The sequence below is a fragment of the Mya arenaria genome, chromosome 3 (genome assembly GCF_026914265.1).
Source record: "Mya arenaria isolate MELC-2E11 chromosome 3, ASM2691426v1".
Lineage (NCBI taxonomy): Eukaryota > Metazoa > Mollusca > Bivalvia > Myida > Myidae > Mya > Mya arenaria.
Genome location: NC_069124.1, coordinates 72353855 through 72360392, shown reverse-complemented (window position 1 = coordinate 72360392; position 6538 = coordinate 72353855).

Genomic DNA, 6538 nt, shown 5'->3' with positions numbered 1-6538 from the left:
TTAACTGATATCTTTATTTAATTTATTTTCTCACTGATAAATCATATATATTTCGTATGAGCGATCAATTGAAAGCACATAATAGTGTGAAAAAAAGCATTCTAGGTTAGACCGATAATATCATGAATTACTAAGCTACATTTAATGATCAAGAAGAAACAAAAAAGATTTACCCATTAACATCTCAATTAACCCATTTCGAATTGACAGTGATGAGCGTTTACATTCTGTGATGTAGTTTGTGTACGAACTGGTTAATTTGAAACAACATATTGTTTTCCTTTGGTTTTGTTATATACATTCATTGCTATCGTAGACGTAGAAGTGTGTGGGGTTTTTCAAGTTGTAGTCCTAATATGTGATTAAAACTAACAACTGTTCAGGAAAAAGGGAAAACTAAAAAATAAAATAGTCAAAGTCAATGGTAAAAAATGACTTGCGAGCTGCAATTGTAACTTACACATTCTTTCTTTAAAATTAGTTAATATTAGTCATAATGAATCATTCGTTCATATCAGACCATATGTTTTGACATGTGAAATAACTTTCCATATGTTTATAACATTTCCATATTTGCTTATTGGTTGGTTTTGAGTAAATTATATCGGTTGTCAATCTTATTTTTGTTAAGATTATTTTCGTATTATGAACGATTACAAACACATCTCATAATATTGAAAAATAGATTATTGTATTTACTGTGATGTTGGCTCTAGTGGAACATATGTACATAAACATATGCGTAGATATTGAATGCATGCACTGTGCTGCTTGTGGAATTTTGTGCTATTCTTCCATGTTTCTTGTTTGTGATTTGTTTGTTTTATGTCTTTGGCGTTTACCAAGTGCCATTAAACCGGGTTTATCTTTAAACATTTTTGCTACTGAGCTGGTTTCTGTAACTTTTCACATAAATACTCAAAGGCAGTCACCCCAACATAATCTCCGGTTCAATGTATGTTAAGACTTAACATTGAGCAGCGATTTTAAAGGGGTCTTTTTAAATTGATTTTTACAATCTGAATTTAAAGGAGAAATGGCCACATGCGCATTTGGTGCGTTTCAGGATTCCTACGCCAGCCTACTCATCCTAGGCTTAAATTCAATATATATTAACTAAATGAGGTTTCAATTAAAATGTCGTTAACTGTACATTTTTTATGTGTATCAGATTTTAAACTACGTATAAAGAAATTTAGATGGACGCATAAAATATAAACATTTGTTGGTAAAACTGACACGTTTTTCAAAAGTTTATGTGAAGTAGCTTGGCTTGCTTTAATGATGAAATTACAATGAATGACACGACGATGATTGTTCTGGCCTCACCAGGCTTACGCAGATACGTTCGAAATCATGATGCCACACGTTATAGATACGTTCGTTACAGCTTCGTTCAACAAAACGAGAAGCATATGAATTGGTTTCTACTCAGAAAATCTCTATATGAACCCATGATTTACAACAATTAAGCAATTGTGCTTGTGTTTTGTTAGTTAAAGTCAAAAGAATTTTAGTTCACTGAGAAAATAAAATGTTTGAATTGTGCGCAAAATAATTGGACATACTTAATTGCATTTGAATTGTATTCCGTTTCATTGATTAAGATTTTGCTGCAATTCATCCACACCACCACATGTGACGGCATTGTTTTTTTAATGCTTGTCAGTTAGTGCGTGTAGTTGGTCTTTGAACGTTGTGTACGCAAAGTTTTTGGATTGGCACACTGCTTAGGTGTCAAGACATTCGGCATTGCATATTTTCTTCTGTTCTGGTTTTTGTATATTTCTCAGTATTTTTGTAATGCTCACATATTCATCTAAATTCGACGTGTTCACATTTTGATATATGCTTTTCCCTCACACATCAAACATCTTCGTTGTTATTTACATGCATTACAAAGGTATTGATTAGCGAAATTGGTCTGGTTAAAACTGTAGTGCGTTCATATTTGATATACTTATATTTGTTTCCTGAGAAAATAACTGTCATTTAGTGATATTCTGATTTTGTAAATCATTCGAGAAGCAAGCATTATGCAGTTCACATCAATTAAGTGCGTTTCTTATTAACAACATTAGTATCGTAAAATATGAGACAAACACATACAAATTATTGTTCAATTTGTTACTGTTTCTGTAACCAATGTACATATTCAAATTTGTTCTTGTTGACGGCTTTAAGGGGCATTGATTCCGGTCATTACCAGAATGCAAAAATATTAAACCAATGGGAATAAGAACATCGAGCCGTTCATCTGTTTTGGCTTCCCATTCAGATGAATCAGTGCCAGTGTGAATGTGTTTTATTTGTAATTACATATTAAATAAAATATCCTGTTTGTTGGCATACCTAAAAGAAATAAATTCGAAAACATAACTTCATATATATTTGTATAAAACTAGTTAATGTATTGTAAAGGCCGGAATTTGTTTTTTTTATTTATTGGTAAAATATTTACCAATAATTACCATTATCACATCTAATCCGAAGAACAATATGTCCTATACATATCCAGTGGGAAACTCTTGTTTTAAAACGAGGATAATTTCATAGTACATTGAGTGCTGACCATGGCAATGTATCCTTGGAAATACTAACTGTATTTGTATATTGCGTAATAAAAAGCTTCTAATAATCTTTTTCTTTGTCATGAATTGAAAGTATAAGCCTGGGCATTGCACACAGCAATATCGTCCAAATTAAGTTAAGAAGTCTGGACAAGAGTATCAATAATGATGTTATGTCAATAATGGTGAGGCGAATGATCCCGCACAATAGTCCATGAACGAGATCGCCAGATTCAAAAATTCAAATAGTGTATCCAAATGACTACCGTTTAGAAAAAAATGGTTGAGAGCCAGGCAAAATATACTTAATTAAACGAGGGAGGCATTTCCCCAAAAGTACAATCGAATGTGATCATATTCTTACACGTGATCACATATTTACAGCACCAGTTTATATGTCCGTGAAGCATATCTAGTGAACTATGGAGTTACGAAGGAAATTTGCCACAGATGAAACTTGACTTTCATATGAATGTGGTCAATGTCCACAAAGATTAGGAAATCATATAAGAAAGTAAAACTCATTATGTTCATTCGAACGAAGTAAATAAAGCGATTACTGCGGAGTTTGTTTGTGCTAATTACGGACACTTATTGCTTAAAAGAAAAGCTTTTTATACACAGATGAACCATGAAACAACATCCATTAAATTTAAACGTTGGGAAATCAGAAAATGAAAGTTTGCCATACATCGGGAAATATTTTATACACTGAATATATCCATCTTTTCGCTTGTCCTGCATCTCGTATTACAATAATTGACGCAACGACTAATTTTAAAACGATCAGTATATCCGCAACATTAATATTTATAAAAGCGATTTCAGAGCTTAATATCGATTTCTCATGGGGAAAGCCTAATAAACAAAATTCAATAAAGGAAAAATGTGATTTAAGGAGATCGCTGGTAGTCATCAAAGAAAATTCATAAGAAATGTAAAATATAACTCATACTTGAAAGTAGGCTGTTGGAAAGGTATCAACGTTTTTAAGATATTTATTTTATGCTTAGACAGAAACTTTTAACACTTTTTGGTTAATGTACATAATTTGATATCATTTTCTCAACTTGAATGAAAATATCACTGCAAGAACACCATTCAAATTTACAACGTTTACGATTATAGAATCTAATCTAATCTTAGACTTAAGTTTGAGCCAACTCTGGGGATGTAGACATTTTGTAGCTTTCTTATACTTGTTCAAGTAGGCGGAGCTTGACCGTGCAGTAAGCATGCGGATACATTAATGGGTCACTCACGTATACGTACTCCAGTAATTGAGCGTTTTCCTTGACACCATGGCACAAAGCAGAAGATTCATCCACTGCTCACGTGTTTAATGTATATATTAGGTAGAACATAGGTTGCGGTAACTACTGCCGGACGTAATGATTCACGAAAGTATGATAGCGCTCAAGCCCGTTCTGGGTGCGGTTGGCTATGACAATATTGCATTTACCGCTGCATGTTTATAAACCCTTTATGTCCATGAACAGTCCATATGGAACCTGCATATCTCGATTATATTCTCTGCTTCCGAGACTTGTAGAATGTATCGTAGAAATATTTTTACCCCTGATAGGTCATGACATGCCATATACCCGTATTACTATTTTTCGTAAGTAATGCGAACAAATAAACAAGTACAAAAAGTAAAGTAAACACTGACACAAACAACTTCAACGCGTTAGCATTGTAACTCAAATGCGCAGACAATAAGATGAGTAGTAATGTAAGGAGTGTGCAACGGAAATTTAGATGAATGTAGTTTGGAAGATTGTGCAAAATAAACCTCCCCCTACCAAACAAATGTCACCCTTGATTCTTTATAAAGTACAATCAGTGTTTAATGTACCATTTTATGACAAACTGGCGCGATTTGTTAACTCATATTTAGTTCCTGAAATTTGACCGATTAAGACTTATCAAGCATAAACGTTATTTAGTATAATTATGAGAACCTTAACTCTATTTTTCAAAAACCGCAAAATTATAAATCAAATAACTTAGTCACGATTGGCAGAAATAAGCCTATTTAACACTTATAATATTATGCATCGCCAAACATGGACCCAACAACTTTGGCATTTGAAATTGCACCAAATGATTTTACGGTCAGTGTCTACTTCTACTCTGTTAACACTTCATTGTCTCTGTTTTCAATCTTCTAGTTTATATCGTGATTTCAAATGAGCCAAGACGGACACAGTGTGATTACATGAGCAGAATATTGTATGAAAATAATGTGACTGAAATCCCGTGTTTGTGTGTGTTTTATCCTAAAAAAATCCATTTTGGTAGCCCACAGTATATATAAAAATGGATATATTTGTGAATATTTAATTTTACTCCAGAAGAAAATCGAAATTTTAATCCTGTGCTATCATTTATTGTCTGTTTACTTAAGGAATTTAAGTTTTTTTGTTACATCGATTACTGTCGGAAATAAAAATCTAAAGGCAGATGTAATCACTATTGACATCAAAGGACAAATGTTTTATCCAGGCTGATGTTTCTTCCCTGATAATGTAATCATCTTGATTCGATAAGATGCCATGTTTGAAATGATTGTATCCTGAAATAGATTGTTTACGTGGTTTCAATAATGAAACTTCAACACTATCAAGACAAACGACAACAACAGCAGTTACATCAATATCATCATTAATAAGTGTCATTGATCTATATATTTTTGTTAGAATATAGAATCAATATAATATGACATACCAAATATCTAAGCTCTGGACATTGAAGCTATGGTATGATATAATATGTTGATGAATAAATTCACTGTATAGGCTGCAAGACAATGCTACATATACATCCATTAAAGTAATATTCTATGACTATTCATCTCATCTCTTATTATTATAATGCTATATAATAATATTCAAAATACGTTTCATTGTTTGCAACAAAAGTAATGCACGAAATCACAGCTTTGAAAAACTATCAATGCAGACAAGGGTGTATTCCTATCAATGATACAAAGTATAATACAAGGACAATATATATGCAAAAAGCTACAGAAACATGCTCAGTAGCAAAAAGTTTAAACATAAACCCGGTTTAGTGGCAATGGGCAAACGCCAAAGACATAGAACACAAATTCACAAACAAGAAACATAGAACCGCACAAAACTCTACAAACAGCACAGTCCATAAATACTATATATATATGTATAAATAATTGGTATGTTTATTGAGAATTGTTAGGTACCGCCTTGGAACGGTCAGTAAAATGTAAACTTACTGGGGGTTTAAACCAGTTTATGTGCACAAACCTCACTCTTATCCCAACAATTCTTAATAAAGATAAAACGCAAACAGTAAATCTTCTCAAAGTATGCATTAACTTGAGGAAACTTATCAATACAACAAATAATAATAAAAAACGAAAAGGTAACCCCCAAGTTCTTCAATGATTAGAGATCCCAACTCTATCTGCAGACGGAGGGAATCGAATCAGAGCACCTAATGCAAATACTTTTCAAAGAAACGATGCAGTCATCGTTAGAAACCAAAAACATCACACACAGTCTGCCTTATAAAATAAAAGGTTTAAAACTGTGTGATCATAGAGTTTCATAATAAAAAGCATCATTGTACTAAAACTGGGAACAAATAAAGAAAAATATTATTAACTAGAAATGTGTCCATAGGACACGGATGCCCCCACTTCGATTTTTTGTCACAGAAAATAAGCCATAATGATTATTCAGGATAATCTGAGGGCCCTAACTCCTAAATGATTAAAGCGATTTCCATGGCTATCGAACTTGATTAAGATATTATGGTCACAAACATGTGTTAAAAGTTTGGTGAGGAATGGACAAACAGTTTTCAAGAATTAGATCGGAAACAATCTTCGGGACGTATTTTTCAAGTCTTTTTTTGCAAATAAAGGGCCGTAACTCCTAAATGACAAAAGCGATTTCCATGGCTATCGAACTTGATCAAGATAT